This window comes from Muscardinus avellanarius (assembly GCF_963383645.1).
Source record: "Muscardinus avellanarius genome assembly, chromosome: 7".
Taxonomy (NCBI): Eukaryota; Metazoa; Chordata; class Mammalia; order Rodentia; family Gliridae; genus Muscardinus; species Muscardinus avellanarius.
Genome location: NC_137793.1, coordinates 7490166 through 7510178, shown reverse-complemented (window position 1 = coordinate 7510178; position 20013 = coordinate 7490166).

The window sequence follows — 20013 nt, the reverse complement described above, 5'->3', positions numbered from 1 at the left end:
TTACCAAATGCTAGCAACTTTAGTGTGTGTATGTGTGTGTGTGATACTGGGGATTGAACCCAGGGGCATTCTACCTCTTTGTATTTTTTTTATTTTGAAACAAGTTCTCACTAAGTTGCTGAGGGGCTTGCTAAGTTGCTGAGGCTGGCCTTGAACCTGCGATCCTCCTTTCTCAGCCTCCCAAGTACTGTGCACCACCACGCCCAGCTTAACACACACACTGCTGAGAACAGAGTGAGGAGACGCACCTGCCACCTCTTGTCAGGAAGGCTGCAAGCCCCCTGCCCTCAAGCCGCCCCGGCAGGGGCTTGGGAACCACAGCCTGGGGTAGCGAGTGAGCGTTGCCTGGAAAGCCCTGGGCGGTGTGGGAAACACATGACTAAGTTCAGGCAGCAGGAAGGCAGGCTTGGAGTTGATCCTTTAAAAATGGGAAGAATTTCCTTTAGGAAAAACACACTGCCCACATCTGTGTGTCCAGATTCCAAGCACCTTCCCAAGCCACTTCCTCCCCACGCCTCCCGGGAGTGCCTGCCCCTCCTCTCTGGAACCCAGGTCCCTCGGCTGCCTCCGCTGGGCTTCAGTGCCCGCCCGCTATGTGGTAGTTTTATATTTCGGGTTCTTCTCCTTCTCCTTCTCCTTCTCCTTCTCCTTCTCCTTCTCCTTCTCCTTCTCCTTCTTCTCCCCCTCCTCCTCCTCTCCTTCTTCTTCTTCTTCTTCTTCTTCTTCTTCTTCTTCTTCTTCTTCTTCTTCTTCTTCTTCTTCTTCTTCTCCTCTTCCTCCTCCTCCTCCTCCTCCTCCTTCTCCTCCTCCTCCTCCTCCTCCTCTTCTTCTTCTTCTTCTTCTTCTTCTTCTTCTTCTTCTTCTTCTTCTTCTTCTTCTTCTTCTTCTTCTCCTTCTTCTCCTCCTCCTCCTCCTCTTCTTCTTCTCCTCCTTCTTCTTCTCCTCCTTCTTCCTCTTCCTCTTCTTCTTCTTCTTCTTCTTCTTCTTCTTCTTCTTCTTCTTCTTCTTCTTCTTCTTCTTCTTCTCCTCCTCCTCCTCCTCCTCCTCCTCCTCTTCTCCTCCTCCTCTTCTTCTTCTCCTCCTCCTTCTTCTACTTCTCCTCCCCCCCCTCCTTCTTCTTCTTTTTTGGTAGCATTGGGGATTGAACTCAGGGACACTCTATATTCTACCTCTGAGCTATACTCCCAGCTCAATTTTATTTTTCAGTTTGAAACAGGGCTAAGTTATTGAGGCTGGCCCCAAACCTGTGAGCCTCCTATCTCAGCCTCCCAAGTACTGGGATTACAGGCACATGCCACCATGCCTGGCTTCCACCGTGTGTGTGTGTGTGTGTGTGTGTGTGTGTGTTACCGGGGATGGAACCCAGGGACATTCTACCTCTGAGCGACACTCCCAGCCCTAATTTTTCTTCTTTATTTCGAAACAGGGTCTCAGTGAGTTGCAAAGGGCCTCACTAAGTAGCTGAGGCTGTCCGCGAACTGTGATCCTGTCTCAGCCTCCCGAATGCTGGGATTACAAGCGTGCCTCACTACGCCTGGCCCAGCTGGGGTTTTAAAGGCAGCTTTCCGAGGGCCCTCCTGGCAGGCAGGCACTTACTCACTGAGCTGGTGGACATGGAAGGGGGTTGATATGGCAAAGGCTGCCCTGTGTCCAGGACGGAGTCCCCATCCGCACACCCTTCAGCCCCCAGGTTCTCTGACTGCAGGTCCAGCCCTGCAGTCACTAAGATGCAGGACCCTTCCATCGTCACCCGTGGCCTCCCTCCCCAGCCTCCCAGGCCTGGCCCCCCTTCTGCACCACAAGTGCGCGGTCTCTGGATTGCCAGGAGTCCCCGTAAGCAGCCCTGGAGGTTACCTAGGGGGCCGCGCATCCTCAGACACCGCCAAACAGGCAGGGGCCTTCCTCTAGTGGACAGCTAATGTACCTCTGGCACGTTCTTTGGCGTGGCTGAGTAATACTCCATGTGGTCGTATCAGTTTATGCAGCCAACATCTTGTCCCTTTCTGCTGCCCGTTTTCCTCCTCTGGGAACGGGGCTGCAGTCAGGGAGGGTTCTTAGAGGCAACCGAAGGTGACACTGTTTGAGCGGGAAGCTCAGTTTCCAGGATGGAAGCCCAGGCGGTGCTGCACCCTGCCCGATAGCTCTGCAGAACCCTCTGGCGCCCCAGCTCATGCACGTGTACACCGGGAATTCCACCTCGCGGCCCGATGCTGTAGCCCCAGGACTAGCACGGGGGGTGGGGGGGAGTGATTTCCCAAGTTTTCCCAAGTAATAGAAAAATCCTTCAAAAGATGGGGGCAGCCGGGTGTGGAGGCGCACACTTGTAATCCCAGCATGTGCGAGGCTGAGACAGGAGGATCGCAGGTTCGAGGACAGCCTCAGCTACTTAGTGAGGTCCTTACAGCTCATTGAGACCCTGTTTCAAAATAAAGAATAAAAATAGGGCTGGGGGTGTAGCTTGGAGGTAGAATGCCCCTGGGTTTAATCCCCAGTACCACAAAAAAACAAAAAATAAAAAACAACCCAAAAAAACCCCCTGGGCGTGTGTGGCACTCCCAGGCCAGGCGCTGTTTCTGTCTTAGCTTCTTTTCTGGTGGTACTGGGGATTGAACTCAGGGGGTATTCTACCTCTAAGCTACACCCTCAGCCCTACTTTATTTTTTGTTTTGAAACAGAGTCTTGCTAGGTGGATGAGAGCCCCACTGCTTGCTGAGGCTGTCTTTGAACCTGCGATCCTCCTGTTTCAGTTTCTCAAGTACTGGAATTACAGGCATGCTCTACCAAACCCAGCTGTTTTAAGCATGTTATTATTATTATTATTATTATTAAGTACTGGGGATTGAACGGGGGGGGGCTTTATCTCCAAGCTACACCCACAGCCCTATTTTGTTTATTTGTTTATTTATTCATTTATTTTTGCATTACTGAGGATGGAATTTAGGGGCTTTGTACCTCCAAGCTACACCCCCAGCCCTATATTTTATTCTTTATTTTGAAACAGTCTCACTGAGTTGCAAAGGGCCTAAGTAGTAGCTAAGGCTGTCTTCGAACCATGATCCTCCTGTCTCATTCTCCCAAATGCTGGGATTACAAGTGTGCACCACCACACCCAGTTTATTCATTTTGTTTTGAAACAGAGTCTCACTAGGTTGATGAGAGCCCCACTGCTTGCTGAGGCTGTCTTTGAACCTCCATCCTCCTGTCTCAGCCTCCCAGTACTGGGATTACAGACGTGGGCCACCACGCCTGGCTGTTTTAAGCATTTTAAATGCATCGTGACATTTACTCCCCAAACAGAGGCGCCTGCGGTCGGCCCATCTTCCAGATGAAGGACGGAGGTTACTAGCGTGACCAGGGTCGCAGAGCGCGGCAGTGGCTTTGCGGCCAACGTGAAGCAGAGAGGGATAGGAGGTCACCGGGCAGAGGCCTTTCCTTCCCGGCTGCGAGGCCCTGCCATCCCAGGCAAGTTCCAGAAGCCTAGGGTGCGGCTCTCAGCCGCTCACAGACAGAATGAGAGGTGGAATTACTGGCTGGGAATCACACCACCGCCCCCAGGTCCCCTGCCCTCTTACTCGGGGGCACCTGAGGCTCAGGAAGGGTCGGGCACTCCCCGGGGCGCTCTGACCGGCCAAGTGACGGGTGCCAATCACACCCAGGTGCAGCCCGCCTGCAGCCCGCAGTGGCCACCACCAGATCCGCCCGCCTCAGCCCCTCCGTGTCTCAAAGCCAGAGCACGGGCCCTGTGTCCTGAGAGCGGACGCAGAGGCAGCTCCGTGGCCGTGCCAGCCTGGACTCGCAAACCCGGCTCCACTGATTGATTCCCTGCCCCCGGCTCTCTCCTTTCAGGAACATTCCAGAAAGACCCCGGTTCTTTGGTTGTCTGTGGCCAGCAAGGCGTTTCTAGGGTCCTGGAGGGGGGTGCGAGCCCTTCTTGTTCCACCGATGGCTCCCATGAGGGCAGAACACGTTCCCTTTCTGGGACTGGGAGGGCTTTGCTCGGAGCCTTGGTGAGCCAGGGTCCCAGCAGGCTGAGCAGCCGCCCTGGGGGTCATGGGCTTATCAGCTGATCGCAGGCCTCAGGCCTGGGAGGCAGGACTTGTTATTGTCCAGGTTAAAGGCTGGGGGCAGAGGGCCGGCAGGGGTGACTAGACCCATACCTCACTTCTCAAACCTCTTTGGGTGGGGGATTTTGGTAATCCTGGAGATTGAACAGAGTGGGGTGGGGGAGCAGTCTACGTCTGAGCTACTTCTCCAGCCCTATTTTTCTATTTTTCTTCCTTCCTTCCTTCCTTTCTTCCCCTCCCTCCCTCCCTCCTTCCTTCCTTCCTTCCTTCCTTTCTCTTTCCTTCTTTCTTTTTTTCTTTCTTTTTCTTTTTTGCGGTACTGGGGATGGAACCCAGGGCCATTCTACCGTGATCCTCCTGTCTCAGCCTCTCAAATGCTGGGATTACAAACAGGTGCCACCATGTCCCGCTCCTATTTTCTTTTTTATTTGGAAACAGGGTCTCATTAGGCTGATGAGAAGTCTCACTACTTGCCGAGGCTGTCCTTGAACCTGCGATCCTCCTGTCACAGCCTCCAAGTTCTGAGCTTATAGGCATGCCCTACCATACCCAGCTTTATTTTGTATTTGGAAACAGGGTCTCGCTAGGGTGATGAGAGTCTCACTACTCACTGAGTGTAGCCTCAAACCTGCGATCCTCCTGTCTCAGCCTCCCAAGTTCTGGGATTACAGGTGTGAGCCGCCATGCCCAGCTCTTGTGCAGTGGGAGGGATGCATTGCCCTGTTGACAAAAAAAAAAGCGCTAGGGCGATCCGGTTCTTAGAAGCAGGCAAAGCAGATCTGAAATCTACGCAGGTGGAGCTGTTTCCTGTGGAGCTGGTCACTGATGGTGCAGATAAAGTTGTGCAACAGGGCTTGGGAAACGTCAGCACAGGTCCCCTGGCCCGGCCGGCGAAGCCCTGAAGGGCTTGGGAGCTGGGACGCGCCTGTGCTGAAGGCAGCTGTGCGGAGAGGAGGGACGGAGGGAGAGTTAGGAGGGGCAGCGACAGTCATGAGTCAGCGCTGTGGCCAGTGTCCAGGCACCGCGGGCCTTCTAACCGGGCCCTGGCTCTGAGCACTGGCCAAGACTCACCCTAGAGCGGCGGGGTGGGGGCTGCTTACTTTCCCTTCCTGAGCTCCAGTCCCATCTGGGTGTGACTGGGAGGAGAATGGCAGCTACAACCTGGAAAGGACATCAGGATTAGGCCCCAAGGGCTACCACAGTGCTCAGACAGTGCTGGCTGGTAGGAAGCACTTTTTGGGGGTGGGGGTAGTGATAAGTAAAATAAAAAATGCGAGTAAAATAAAAATAATGTGCGTATGGCGGAGTGTGAAAAACACGAGAGAGGTCCGGTACACGTGGCATGTAAAGTTTTAATTGCACGGCTCTCCCGGGGATCAGGGCGAGGCACCATGGGGCCCGCGCGCCTGTCCGAAGCTTGAGGACGCGGGCTCTCCTTTTCAAGGTATGCATCTCGCGAGATGAGGGTTTACTCGCGGGAAAGCCCAATTCTCACGGGGGTTTCAGCCCCTCCCTTGCCCTGCAGAGGTCATGTGACACAAAATCACATGAGTGCAGGACCCAACTTATCATTCCGGCCTTTTGATGGTAGGGATAACGGATGACGATTGGACCCTCTAGCTTCTTCCTGCTGTCAAGGGGCGTCATCAGGGGCCCCAGGCTGGGAGGAGTCGGGAGTCCAGTCCCCCAGAAGGGGGTGCAGGTGGGTGCATAGCTGCAGTGCGAATTGGAGGTTACCCTGGACAGCTTAGTGATGTGCGCTTGAGGAGGCTTGAACAGGCAAGGGCTATTAAAGAAAAAAACAAATCATGAGATTGAGCAGGCGACCAAAAAGGAGACTGGCTTACTCAGTACCTGGAGAGCTACCCTGAGCTGGCAAAGAGGATGGAGGTTGAGGGATCCAGGAGCCGTCAGTCTTCAGCCAGGCTGAGTAGGGCCAGCAGCAGGGCCTGGTCTGGAAAGGTGCTCCCCCTGTGTTGAGGCACCTGGGGCTCATCCTTTTCCAAGGGCACTGTTCCAGTGGCCCTCTTGGCCACACGCCGGGCACAGTCTGATTGGTGGGCGTGGCTTTGCCCCACTTCAGGCAGGCTCCTGGAGGTAGTCGTCGTTACACCTAGGTGGCGCTCCAGAGGGCTGAGCCACCACCGCCAGCCAAAGGGCAGCTAGCAGGGATCCACTTTTTGGCAAAGTTGGAGTGTATGCTCTATCTCCGCCTGTTTCTCTCTGGAATTAAAACTAGATGCCATGTTAAGGGTCTGTCAGCTGCAACGGACCTACACTCACACACAAAGAGAGCATCCCGGGGTGGGCGTCTGGCAAGAATGGCAATGCGGACTCCCCAAGGGCAAACAGAGGGTGTTGCCCCAACCCCGGCCTGGCCCCGGCGTTTCCTGCAGCACCTAGGGCGTGCCCAAGCGGGCCGGAAAGGGAGCCAGAAGCCAAGCGCATTTAGGACTGTGCGGAGCAGCCGGGCAGCTGCCCAGCAAAATTGCAGTCTTGCGCGGGCCAAGATGGCGACTGTGACATCACCAGGCAGCGACTGCGCGCCATCACAAAATGGCAGCTGGCGGGAAAATAAATGGAAGCTGATGGGGGAGAGCATTTGGAGGGATGCCAGACCGCTTATAAAAGTTCCTAACTATTCCTGGGCCACCGCAACCTATTTCCCAACTCGTATCAAGGCAGACAGGCTCTCAGGGCATCTGCTAGTATAAAGGTTCGACTTCCCATAATTGGTCTGCGGGCAGAAACGAAGAACAGGAAATGGGCGTCCCCGATTTCCCTGCTCAATCGTTCGGAAAACGGAGGTTAAGAGATAGGGAAGAACGTCTTCATCCCTTCTCAAAACCGGAGGATGAACTGGTAATCCGCAGGGTGGTCCCAGTGGACCAGGGGACAATGGGTCACCAAGCGCTTGGATTTTGGGGTCCCAGTGGACCGGAAGACCCAAGTCCAGAACCCGCTAACCAAGGGAAGGAGGCAGTTTACCGGAGTATAGTGTTGTTGGCCAGTGCTGGCTGCGACAGAAGCGCTGAGAAGCTGCTGAGGGCGCGGTGGAGCCGGGGCGCGCAGATGCCGGTGGCTGGTGTGGACGGCACTGGCGGCCGGCGCAGATGGGATCAGTGGGGGTGCGCAGGCGGCATGGCTTGCCGGGCCCGTGGCGTGGAGACAAAATGGCTTCCAGGCACGCGCCAGACGCTGAGGCTGGGCCCCGAGGAGCACCGCCAGTGAGCCTGGCTCGGGGCGGGTGGGGCAAACCGGCCAGAGGTCCCGGCGGTGACTGGAGCGCCGAGCCAGAACAGCGGTGTTTGGAGGTCCAAGTGGCAGGCAGAGGTCCTGGCCCGTGCAGGAGGTCGGCAAGCAGAGCAGGTGCCAGCATCACCCAAGGAGCCTGGCTCGGAGCAGGTGGAACTGGCAGCCTGGCGGCCGGCGGAGCCTGCACGCCCCGGTGGTGGTGGCCGCGGCTGTGGTGGCAGTGGAAGATGGCCGTCGGCGCTCCAGAAGAGAGCACGTGGGCAGGAAAAGATGGCCACCGGCTCTCAGCAGAGCGCGGGGCCGAAAAGATGGCCGCGAGCTCTCAGCAGAGCTCGGGGCCGGAAAGATGGCCGCAGACTCTCAGCAGAGCCCGGGGCGGGAAGAAGCTTACGGTCCAGGCAGGCACGGGGCGGCAGCGGCGGCAGTGGTGGGAGCAACGACTGCAAGCGGAGCGCTGGTGTGGGACCTCACAGTCGAGCTGCTGGCGGGTTGGAGAGTCCAGGGCTCAAAAAGAGAGTAAAAATAAAAAAGAGAAAAAAGGAAAAAAAAGAAAAAAAATGGGGAGGGACCCAAGAGTTCTCCCGGTTCTGCACCAAATGATAAGTAAAATAAAAAATTAAATGTGAGTAAAATAAAAATAAGTGAGTACGGCGGAGTGTGAAAAACACAACAGAGGTCCGGTACACATGGCATGTAAAGTTTTAATTGCACGGCTCTCCCGGGGATCAGGGCAAGGCACCATGGGGCCCGCGCGCCTGTCCGAAGCTTGAGGACGCAGGCTCTCCTTTTCAAGGTATGCATCTAGCGAGATGGGGGTTTACTCTTGGGAACGCCCAATTCTCGCGGGGGGTTTCAGCCCCTCCCTTGCCCTGCAGAGGTCATGTGACACAAAGTCACATGAGTGCAGGACCCAACTTATCAGGTAGGGCTAGGATTTTTTTTTTTTTTTTTTTTTTTTTTTGTTAGCAGGAATTACACCCAGAGGCATTCGACCTCTGAGCTACACCCCAGCCCTGTCTTTTTTTTTTTTTTTTGGTGGTATTGGGGTTCCTAGAAACCCTTCTACATCCAGGCTACACTCCCAGACCAATTTTTATACTTTTTTGTTTGGAAACAGGGGCTCTTAAACCAGCCCACGCGGCTGGCTTCGAACCTGCGCGATCCTCCTGTCTCTGCGCGATCCTCCTGTCTCCGCCTCCCAAGGCGGGGATTACAAGCGTGCGCCACCATGTCTGGCTCCCAGCCCTGTTTTTTGTTCTTTATTTTGAAACAGAGTCTCACTAAGTTGTGGAGGCCTTTACTAAGTACCTGAGGCTGTTTATGAACCGCGATCCTCTTGTCTCAGCCTCCCAAATGCTGGGATTACAAGCGTGTGCCACCACTCCCAGCTTGCTCCAGCCCTATATTATTATTATTATTATTATTATTATTATTATTATTATTACTTTTTATCTCAAAACAGGATCTTGCTAGGTTGCTGAGGCTGGCCTCGATCTGCCATCCGTCCTCCTGTCTCAGCCTCCCACAGGACTGGGATTGCAGGCTTGGCCCTTGTTCTAACACAGGGGAAGGCGCTTGCTGTGTGCTGGGTGTAGGGTTGGGCGAGCTGTTTACAGTAGGGTCGAGAGGTTGTGGGGACTTAACACACTTGTTCCCTGAGGTAATGGGCAGGGAGGGGGAGCCAGGGAAATCTTACCAGTGAGACCAAGAAGTGGGGTGAGACAAAGACAAATTCCTCTTTCCCAAAGCTGGTCATGTAGAGCTAACCAAGGCACATTCCTGCTCCGAACCTGACCAAAGCCAGGGCAGCACCCTGAGTCTCACTGTTTCATTTAACACAAAAAACAACTTTGCTAGCCAGGCAGGAGGATCAAGGTTAGAGGCCAGCCTCAGCAACTTAGTGAGGCCCTGATTTGTTTCGTTTTCCTTCCTTCCTTCCTTCCTTCCTTCCTTCCTTCCTTCCTTCCTTCCTTCCTTTCTTTTTTCTTTCTTTCTTTCTGTGGTACACCCCCAGCCCTATCTTCTTCTTATTATTTCTTTAAAACAGAGTCTTGGTAGGTTTCTGAGAGTCTCACTACTTGCTGAGGCTGTCCTCAAATCTGCAATTCTCCTATCTCTGCCTCCCAAGTACTGGGATTACAAGCATGTGCCTCCACACCCAGCTGAACCTGTTTTGAAATAAAAAAAAAAAAGAGCCGGGCATGGTGGCACACACTTGTAATTTCAGTACTTGAGAGGCTGAGACAGGAGGATCTCAGTTCACGAACAGCCTCAGCTACTCAGTGAGGCCCTTTGCAACTTAGTGAGACCCTGTTTCAAAATAAAGAATAAAAATAGGGCTGGACTGGGAGTGTAGCTCAGAGGTAGAATGCCCCTGGCTTCCATCTCCAGCACCACAAAAAAAAAAAAAAAAAAAAAAAAAAGAAACGGAGCCAGGCTGTGGTGCCACATGCCTGTAACCAGTATTTGAGGCTGAGATAGTGAGATAGGAGGATTGCGAGTCCCAGCAACTTAGCGAGGCCCTTCACAACTCAGTGAGACCCTGTTTCAAAACTAAAAAGACTAAAAAATAGGGCTGGGGGTGTAGTTCGGAGGTACAATGTTCCTGGGTTACATCCTCAGTACCTAGAAAGGAAGAAAGAAAGAAAGAAAGAAAGAAAGAAAGAAAGAAAGAAAGAAAGCAGGCAATCAAGCAAGCTGGGCATGGCACACACTTGTAATCCCAGCACTTGGGAGGCTGAGACAGGAGGATCACGGTTCGCAGACAGCCTCAGCTACTTAGTGAGGCCCTCTGCAACAGCCTTAGTGACAGCCTCAGCTACTTAGTGAGACCCTGTTTCAAAATAAAGAATAAAAAAATAGGGCAGGGGGTGTAGCTCGGAGGTCCAGTGTCCCTGGGTTTCATCCCCAGACCCGCAAAATAAATAAATAAAAATAATAATAAAATAGGGCTGGAGGGAGATGGTTTGAAGGTCAGAGGTAGAATGTCCCTGGGTTCAATCCCTGGTACTACACACATACACACATAAAAAACCCACATATATTTTTACAACACCCACTGTGGATAAAGGAAGAGCCGAGGCGTGGTGGTGATGCCGCCCACCTAGGGCCACCACATGGCTTGGCGAAGCCGGACGTGAGCCCAGCACTGCCCGCCTCCCCTCGCCCACCCACCATGCTCTCAATTTGCTGTTGGCTGGACGTGTGACCTTGGGTACGTCATGTCTCCCTTTCCCAGCCTCAGTTTCCCCACCACCGAGGTAGAGCGCGAGGGTCGCATAGAGCCGTGGGTAGGGAGTGCTTTAAGGAGCCCTCTGCGGCTGAAGAACCATGCGTAGCAGGTGCAGAAAGCACCCACGGGCCCCTGCGCTGAGCACCCCTCAGGCCTTGCCCCAGGGCTTCCAGTCTCTGCAGAGCGCCCGCACACCTGCCTGCCCTTAGGAGAAGTGCTGGAAGCATTTCTTTTTTTCTCTTTCCTTCTTCCTTCTTTCCTTCCTTTCTTGTTCTGTCTGTCTTTCAGTCTGTCTGTCTGTCTGTCTCTCTCTCTCTCCCCCTCTCTCTCTCTCTCTCTCGTGTGTGTGTGTGTGTGTGTGTGTGTGTGTGTGTGTGTGTGTGTTACTGGGGATGGAACCCAGGGGCATTTTACCTCTGAGCTACACCCCAGCCCTCTTTTATTCTTTTATTTTGAAACAGGGTCTCACCAAGTTGCGGAGGGCTTCACCAACTAGCCAAGGCTGGCCGCGAACCTGCGGCCTTCCTGCCTCAGCCTCCCAAGCACTGGGGATCAGTGCACCACGGTGCCGGGCTATCAGGACGCATTTCGACCACCTCCCCGTGAGAAGGGGGTGGCTAGCCCTGCTTTACAGACAAGGATCTGCGGCACGGTGTAGGCCGGGGGGAGCGGAGGGTGGGCCTCCGCTCCAGGCTCCTGGCTGCGGTTTCCAGGTGGAGTGGGCTCCAGGCAGCAGTCAGGGTGCAGCTGATGGGCCACAGCCCCTTCCTCTGCTCTCCCCGCCTGGGCTAGGACCTCCCAGGGGCCATGCACGCGCCCTGGCCCGTGTGCCTCCTCTACCCCAGGGCGAAAGGACAGAGGGCCCGAGTGACCAGATTCAGAGAGAAGGTGGGGTGAGGGTTGGGGGTGAAACAGGACCCTAATCTATCCTCTCCCCTTTTCTCTCCCGTCTTCCCTCTCCCTCTTCTCTCTCCTCCCCCCTCCCCTCCCCCCTCCCTCCCTCTCTCTCTCTCTCTCTCTCTCTCTCTCCCCTAATGATTGAACTGAGACCCAGAAAGATGCTGGCAACCCCAGGTCCCCTGAGCTCAGAGCTCAGAGTACAGCCACCTCACCCTGTCGGGAGCTTTGTGCTGTCACCTGCACGTGGCCTGAGCCTGCAACAGGCAGGCAGAGTCACCGGGAAGTGAGTGTTAAGCTGGGCAGTGGCACATGAATGGAATTCTAGCATTGAGGGACGGAGACAGGCAGATCCCAGGTTTGGGGTCAGTCTCAGCAACTTAGCGAGGCTCTCAAGCAAGTTAGCGAGACCTTGCTTTTATTTATGATTATTTATTTATTTATTTGCAGGTCTGGGGATGGAACCTAGGGGCATTCAACTTCTGAGATACACCCCCAGCCCTATTTTTTATCTTGAAACAGGGTCTCACTAAGTTGCAAAGGGCCTCACTGAGTAGCTGAGGCTGGCCACAAACCACCATCTCCAGTCTCAGCCTCCCGAGTGCTGGGACTACAAGCATGCGCCACCACGCTCGGCTAGACCTTGCTTTTAAAGTAAAAAAAAAAAAGAAAATAAGGCTGGGGATGTAGCTCAGCGGTAAAATGCCCCTGGGTTCAGTTTTCAGGAGTACAAAATATGGAAGGATGGAAGGAAGGAAGGAGGGACAGACAGACATGGAGGGAGGAAAGAAGAAAGGGAAATTTTGGATGAATGGATGCTGGGCCCTCCCCTAGAGGAGTGGAGAACGGGGAGCGGAGTCCCCAAAGAGGCTGCCGGGAGGGCCTAGCCCCTCTAAACCACCCCACTTCCCCTTGGAATTAAACCTCCGGGAGGTCTCCCTTTTCCCTAGAGAATTAGGCGCCACCTAGAGGACACTGGGGGCCCTGCACCCTCACCCCACTTCAGAATAATCCTAGCCCCTAAACTGACTTGGGAAGGATTGTGGCGGAGATCAGCTCCGGTGAACGTCTAGCGAATGAGGACATCCTTGCAGCAGAAAAGACTCGAATTGGAAAACTCCGTGTATTCCCCACCTTCTCGATTTCCTCACCCTTAGGATAGACAGACAGAAGAGCAACACTTCCTCAGTCTTCCTGCAGGAAATTCTGCACACCCAGGTAAGGGGCAGTCTGCAGAGCAGCCTGTCAGTCTCCTCCAAGTGCGAGGCCGCAAATCCAGAGGGTGTGAGGAACCGCTGCGTTGCTGGAGGAAGCCGCAGGGGTGCACGGGAAGCTGCCGCAGGGCCCTGGCTGGGCCGATGCAGTGGTTCGAGGCTAACGTCTCGGCGGCGATGGCTGCAGTAGGGTTTGCAGGAGTTTGTCCCTGTTCATTGGGGATGAACACGGAGCTGCTCAGGCGAGACGGGTCAACAGCTTGTTCTCGAATGGCTCCAGGAAAACACTCACATGTTCTGTACTCCCAACTCGTCTATAGATTTGAGGGTGTTTCGACATTTAAAGAATACGTATAGCCTCAGCTACTTAGCAAGGCCCTCCACGACTCAGTGAGGCCCTGTTTCAAAAATAATGAGGCTTAAGCCGGGCGTGGTGGCGCAGGCTTGTAATCCCAGCATCTGGGAGGCTGAGACTGGAGGATCACGGTTCTCAGCACCTCACAGGGTTGCCTTCCCACGCTGCACCGCCCCAGTGTCCCCAGGGTGGAAACATCCTCCTCTCCTCCCTCTGCCCCAGTCTCCCGCTAATCCAGACCTGGCTTTCACGCCCTCGCCCCGAGAAGTCTCTGGTTTTCTCCCCCCTGGAGACAACTAACTGGGCCTCCGGCTTCCTGACGGTGGGAGTCCTCGTGTCCATCACGTACTCACCGGAGAAGCGTCTGTCCAGCGCCTTCCCCGTGGCCCGCAGCATCATGGCGGGCTGAGCCTGGGTGGATGTGGAGACATTCGCTAGGCTCACCCTGGGGGCTGACATGGGTGGTGGGAACAGACCCGGCGTGCAAAAAAAAAAAAAATACCCATAATTAAAACTTGCCAGGGTCCACCGAGGCAGGAGCAGGGCGCTGTGATGCGAGGGTCGGTCGTGGGAAGAGTTCACGAGAGACCAGCCAGGCAGCGGGGACTCGGGCGCCATCAGCCCATGGAGGTGGGATGGGGAGGGCGCGGAAGAGCCCCTGGTGCTGGAGGAAGGGAGGTGCGGGCAGCAAGTGGGGTTGCAGGCAGGGGTCGCACCGGGCCTCCCAGGCCAGTTATTTATTTATTTATTTATTTATTTATTTATTTATTTATTTATTTATTGGTCCTGGGGATGGAACCCAGAGGCATTCTCCCTCTGAACTACTCCCCCAGCCCTATTTTTTATTCTTTATTTTGACACAGGGGTCCTACTTAGTTGCAGAGGGCCTCACTAAGTAGTAGCGGAGGCTGTCCTCACAACCCCGATCCACCTGTCTCAGCCTCCCAAATGCTGGGATGACAGGCGTGTGCCACCAGGCCCGGCTCTCCCAGGCCCGTTTTAAGGAAGCCGATCCTGGCTCATCCGCAGAGGAAGTCCCTGCGGCTGTGTGTAAGAGAGGGCCTCGAGATTTTCATTTCTCCCCCATCTCTCTCTGGTGCTGCTTGGGAGGACCAGAGTGGAAGCAGATGGTCCTTATCTCCCTCTCCCTGTGTTCTGGTCCAGCCCTGGTCTTATCTTGCTTTCTAGAGAGCTCTTTGAGGGTATCTGCTTCCAAGGCTATGGAGCCCAGGCGCTCTGTCCCTCCCCAACCCCTGTCTTTGGGGACAATGCGGGACCCATCCCACGGGGCCCCAGCAGCACACAAACAGACTTTGATTCATGCTTCCGAGAGAAACTTGCAAACAGACTTCTGCCTGCCGCATCCATCAGAGGAGAGATGGGCTCTGTAAACAAAGGCCCGAGGGCTGTCTCCATCTCCCACACGGGCAGCCGCCCTACACGCTGCACGCGCGGCCCCCGCCCTGGCCACTCGGGTCCCCAGGCTGGAGTCCCGAAGACACGCTGTCCCTTTTCACAGACAAGAGAACAGGGGCTCAGAGACCCAGAGTCCGTTGCCTGAGGTCACTCAGCAGAGACAGGTGTTACCAACACAGCAGTGCAGCCACTGGGCTGTACACTGACCTGTACCGCTCTGCCCGTCACAGCAGCCACGCCCGTGGCAAGTCCTAAAAGCCAGGCGTGGTGGCGCACGCTTGTAATCCCAGCATTTAGGAGGCTGAGACAGAGGATCGCGGTTCGTGGACAGCCTCAACTACTTAGACACTTTGAAACTCGACTACGTAGGCCCTCTGAAACTCAGTGAGACCCTCTTCCAAAAATAAAGAGCAAGCCAGGTTTGGTGGCGCACGCTTGTAATCCAGCACTTGGGAGGCTGAGACAGGAGGATCGCGCAGGTTCGAAGCCAGCCTCAGCTACTTAGTGAGGCTCTCGGCAACCTAGTGAGACCCTGTTTCCAAGTAAAGTATAAAAAATAGGTCTGGGAGTATAAGCCGGAGGTAGAAAACCCCTGGGTTCCACCCTCAGTACCACACACACACACACACACACACACACACACACACATAAATAAATAAATAAATAAATAAATAAATAAATAAATAAATTTAAGAGCAAGAAAATAGGGCTGGGATATAGCTTGGAGGTAGAGTGCCCCTGGGTTCCATCCTCAGTACCGTAAAACAAAAAACAAAACAAAACAAAACAAGCAGCTTGATGCAGATTAATGGGCCACAGCCCCCCTACCAGCCTCAGTTTCCCTATCTGCCCTGCCCTGGCCCACCCCATTAGGCCGGGTGGGGAGCAGAGGGACTGGGGGGCAGCAGATTCCTGTCCACTGATGGAATGTCCCAGGAGCCCCAGGGGCGGGGCTGGCCTGGGCCTCCTCCATCAGGAGACCCCCCACCTGGGGCTCCAGCCCAAATTGCCAGACACAGGCCTGAGAGGAGGCAGCCCCCCAGGCGGGTGACCAGGAGCCAGCCGGCTGGCCATTTGTCCACAGATGGGTGTGCAGATAACAGGCGTCTGGAGATAAAGCGGGGCTGGTGGAGAGCCAGAGCCAGGGGCCAGGGAGCCGCTGGGACCTGGGGTGTGGGTGGGTGGGGGCTCTGGACCCCAGCCCCCGAGGAGGCCCAGCCCAGCCTCCTGGACCGTCCCTGTCTCCACCAACAGAACAACTCAGACAAACACAAAAACAAGAGCCGTGTATTTGTTTGTTTGTTTTCATTTATTCATTTAGTCATTTTGTGCTACTAGGGATGGAACCCAGGGGCATTTTACCTCCAAGCTATACCACAAGCCCTATTTTATTTTATTTTTTAAATTATTATATTTATTTGTTTATTTATTTGGTGGTACTGGGGTTCCTGGAAGCCCTTCGACCTCCGGGCTACACTCCCAGACCTATTTTTACATTTTTATTTGGAAACAGGGTCTCCTAAGCCAGCGCGCACAGCTGGCTTCGAGCCTGCGTGATCCTCCGATCCTCCTGTCTCTGCCTCCCAAGCGCGGGGATTACAAGCGTGCGCCACCACGCCCGGCTTATTATTGATTTTTTTTTTTTTTTGTATTTTGAAACAAGATCTCACTAAGTTTCAGAGGGCCTCACTGAGTTGCTGAGGCTGGCCTCAAATCTGCAATCCTTCTGTCTCAGCCTCCCAAGTACTGGGGTTACCGGTGTGCATCTCCGCGCCCCTCTAAAAGCCAGGCACTTTTATCAGAAGCTCTGCTTAGTAAGCTGGACAGGGCCCCAGGCCGGCACCGGTGCCGAGGACTTACCTACCCAGCAGCCTGCGCCGAGTGCCCGCCTGACTCCGTCTCGGGTGCTCCCTCCCTCCTACACAAACACCAAGACTGCCAAGAACAGGAAGCGGCGGTGCCCTGCTGACCCTGTGCAGCCTCGAGCAGCTCCCCATCTCCATGAGGGAGAAACCGCAGGATGGAGGGGTTTGCTTATGTCTAATACCCAGCGAGTCCAGAATTCCAATCAGACAAGTCATTTCTAGTTCAAGGTGCCTTCTTTTTTGTACTGGGGGGAGAACCCAGGGGCCTTCTACCTCTTCCACACCCCCAGCCCTATTTCCTTTTTTTTTTTTTTTTAATTTTGAAACAGGGTCTCGCTAGGTTGCTTCGAACCTGCCATCTTCCTGTCTCAGCCTCCCAAGTGCTGAGATTACAGGCATGTGCCCAGCAATGCTTGACCCGTCACTCCCTGTATTATTATTGTATTATTATTATTATTATTATTTTTTTTTGTGGTACTGGGGGTGGAACTCAGGAGTTTTCTACCTCTGAGCTATACTCCCAGACCTATTTTATATATTATTTGGAAACAGGGTCTCACTAAGTTGCCGAGAGTCTCACTAAGTAGCTGAGGCTGGCTTTGAACCCGTGCGATCCTCCTGTCTCAGCCTCTGAAGGAGCCGGGTGAACATCAGAGCCCAGGCATTCTGGGGGAGCAGTTTGAGATCCTCAGAGTGAAGGCACACAGAGGGTTCTTCTGGCTCCAAAGCCAAGGCCCCGGAATGTGGCGCTCTGCTCCAGAGGAATACTATACAGGGACGAAAACAAAGTAAGACAGCAGCGGTATTCACTGTAACCAAGAGGCAGAAGCCTCCCAGTGGCCACGGACAGATGAACGCACATACAAAACCCAGTGCCGGTACACAGAGGAATATTACTCAGCCTTCAAAAAGGAAGGGGATTCGAACACATGTCACTACACGAACAAGCCTTAAGGACATTGAAACAAGCCAGTCACAGGAAGACAAGGACCAAATGATTGCACAGCCAAACTCATAGACACAGAAAGCAGAATCGTGGGGCCGGGGACGGTGGGAACGGCTTTGTGTAATGGGTACCGAGTTTCAGTGTGCTAAGACACAGCTCTGGAGATGGTTGCGCTTGGATGTACCCCATACCACTCATTTTCACCCTGAAAAACGGTGAAGCTGGGTGTGGGGGCACACACTTGTGATCCCAGTCCTTGGGAGGCTGAGAGCGGAGGATCAGAAGTTTGCAGCCAGCCTCAACTACTTAGTGAGGCCCTGCACAACTCAGTGAGGCCCTGTTTCAAAATAAAAAATAAAATGGGCTGGGGCTGGACTCAGAGGTAGAATGCCCCTGGGGTTCCATCCCCGATACCATGGGGGGAAAAAAAGGCTGAGATACCAACTTTTATTCTGTGTGTTTTGCGACCCTTTTTTAGAAACACAGAGGAGACCGAAGGCGGGATGAGAGGGCCGGGCTCCCTGGGGGGATAGGGCCTCTGTGACTTCTGCAGTCCAGGCTTTGCTGTTGGGTCTCACCCTCCACGCCGGGGCGGGGACTCAGGAGGGACCTGGGGCAGGAGAAGGGTGAGGCTGGGCGTGGACGAGTGGAACCTTCCAGCACTTTCCATCCTCTCAGACCGGAATAGCCCTAGGACTGGTTGGGAATTGCTTTCACCTCCCTCGTCCCCACCGTGAATCTTCTGCCAAGCTTTTAATTTTGTGTGGTGCTGGGGATTGAACTCAGGGGCATTCGACCTGTGAGCTACATCCCCGGCCCTGTGTTATTTTTTATTTATTTTCTATTTGTATTTAATTAATTTATTTTGCGGTACTGGGGATGGAACCCAGAGGCATTCTACCTCCAACTGAAACCCCCAGCCCAATGTTTTAGTTCTTTATTTTATTTTATTTTACTTTTGTTGGTACTGGGGTTCCTGGAAGCCCTTCTACCTCCGGGCTACACTCCCACGGGCTACACTCACAGACCTATTTTTTAACTTTTTATGTGGTAACAGGGTCTCTTAAGCCAGCGAGGCTGGCTCCGAACCAGCGCGATTCTCCTGTCTCTGCCTCCCAAGCGCGGGGATTACAAGCGTGCGCCACCACGCCCGGCTTAGTTCTTTATTTTGAAACAGGGTCTCACTGAGTTGCAGAGGGCCTCATTAAGTAGTAGCTGAGGCTGTCCTCAAACCGTGATCCTCCTGACTCAGCCTCCCAAATGCTGGGACTACAAGCGTGAGCCACCATGCCCGGCTCTATTTTCATTCTGAAATAGGGTCTTGCTAGGGTGATGAGAGTCTCACTGCTTGCTGAGGCTGTCCTGGAGCCTGCTTGTTCTCGTCTCAGCCTCCCAAGTCCTGGGATTTACAGGCGAAACACGCAGAACAAGACCCTCGGCTGTTTCAACTGCTTTAGAGCCGCACAGGTCAGCGGCACTAAGCACGCTCGCAGCGTGTGCGGACGCCCACGGATCACGGTCCCCACCGCCCAGCAGGGCCATCACGTCATCCCAGACTGAGCCTCCAGGCGTGATGCTTTGACTACACACACACACACACACACACACACACACACACACACACCCTCTACTTCTGCATGCAGAGAATAGTTCTGGAAACACAGTCAAGAAGTGAGCCGGGCGTGGTGGGCACGCTTGTAATCCCCGCGCTTGGGAGGCTGAGACGGGAGGATCGCGCAGGTTCGAAGCCAGCCTCAGCTACTGAGTGAGGCTCTCGGCAACTTAGTGAGACCCTGTTTACAAATAAAATATAAAAAAAAACAGGTCTGGGAGTGTAGCTCCAGGGTAGAAAGCCGCTGGGTTCCATCCCCAGTACCACCAAAAAAAAAAAAAGTACCAGCTTTCAGTGGAGAGGGACAGGGGCAGGCAGAGGTGGACAGAGCGAGGGACACGGGCTCGACGTTCCTTTATTATAAATTCTTTTGGGCTTCTTGAGTATGCATTTTAGTTCATTTCCCTCTCACGGCAGCTCTAATCTCTCTCTCCTCCTCTACTTCCTCCTCTTCCTCCTCCTCCTCTTCCTTTTTCTCCTCCTCCTCCTCCTCCTTCATGGTATTAGAGAGTAAACCTAAGGGCATCCTATCTCGAGCTACACCTCCAGCCCTTATTTATTTTGAAACAAGTTCTCACTAAATTGCAGGGAGCCTCATTAAGTTGCTGAGGCTGGCCTCAAACCCGTAATCTTCCTACCTCCGCCTCCCAAGTACTGGGATTGCAGGCGTAGACCACCAGGCCCAGCTTGGTCGATTTTATTTTTTATTCCTTTTGCGGTACTGGGGATGGAACCCTTCTCGGGTTACACTCCCAGACCTATTTTTATATTTTATTTGGGGAAACAGGGTCTCTTAAGCCAGCGAGGCTGGCTTTGAACCTGCGCGATCCTCCTGTCTTCCCCTCTCAAGCGCGGGGATTACAAGCGTGCGCCACCACGCCCGGCATTCGATTTTTAAAACCTTAAATGTATAGATTTTAAAAAATCAATAAACAGGTTGAGCCGAGCATGGTGGCACATGCCTGTAACCCCAGGACTTGGGAGGCCGAGACAGGAGGATTACAGGGCTGACCTTGCTCCTGAGCGCCTGCCCCAGCAAGGCCCTGCGCCAGGCACAGTCCTGCGCACAGTGTTCCTGGGCCTGGGACCCACGTCCCGCCTCTCACTGCCCTTGGGGATAAATTCTGCTCCCTCAGCAAGGCTCCCTGGCCCTCGGC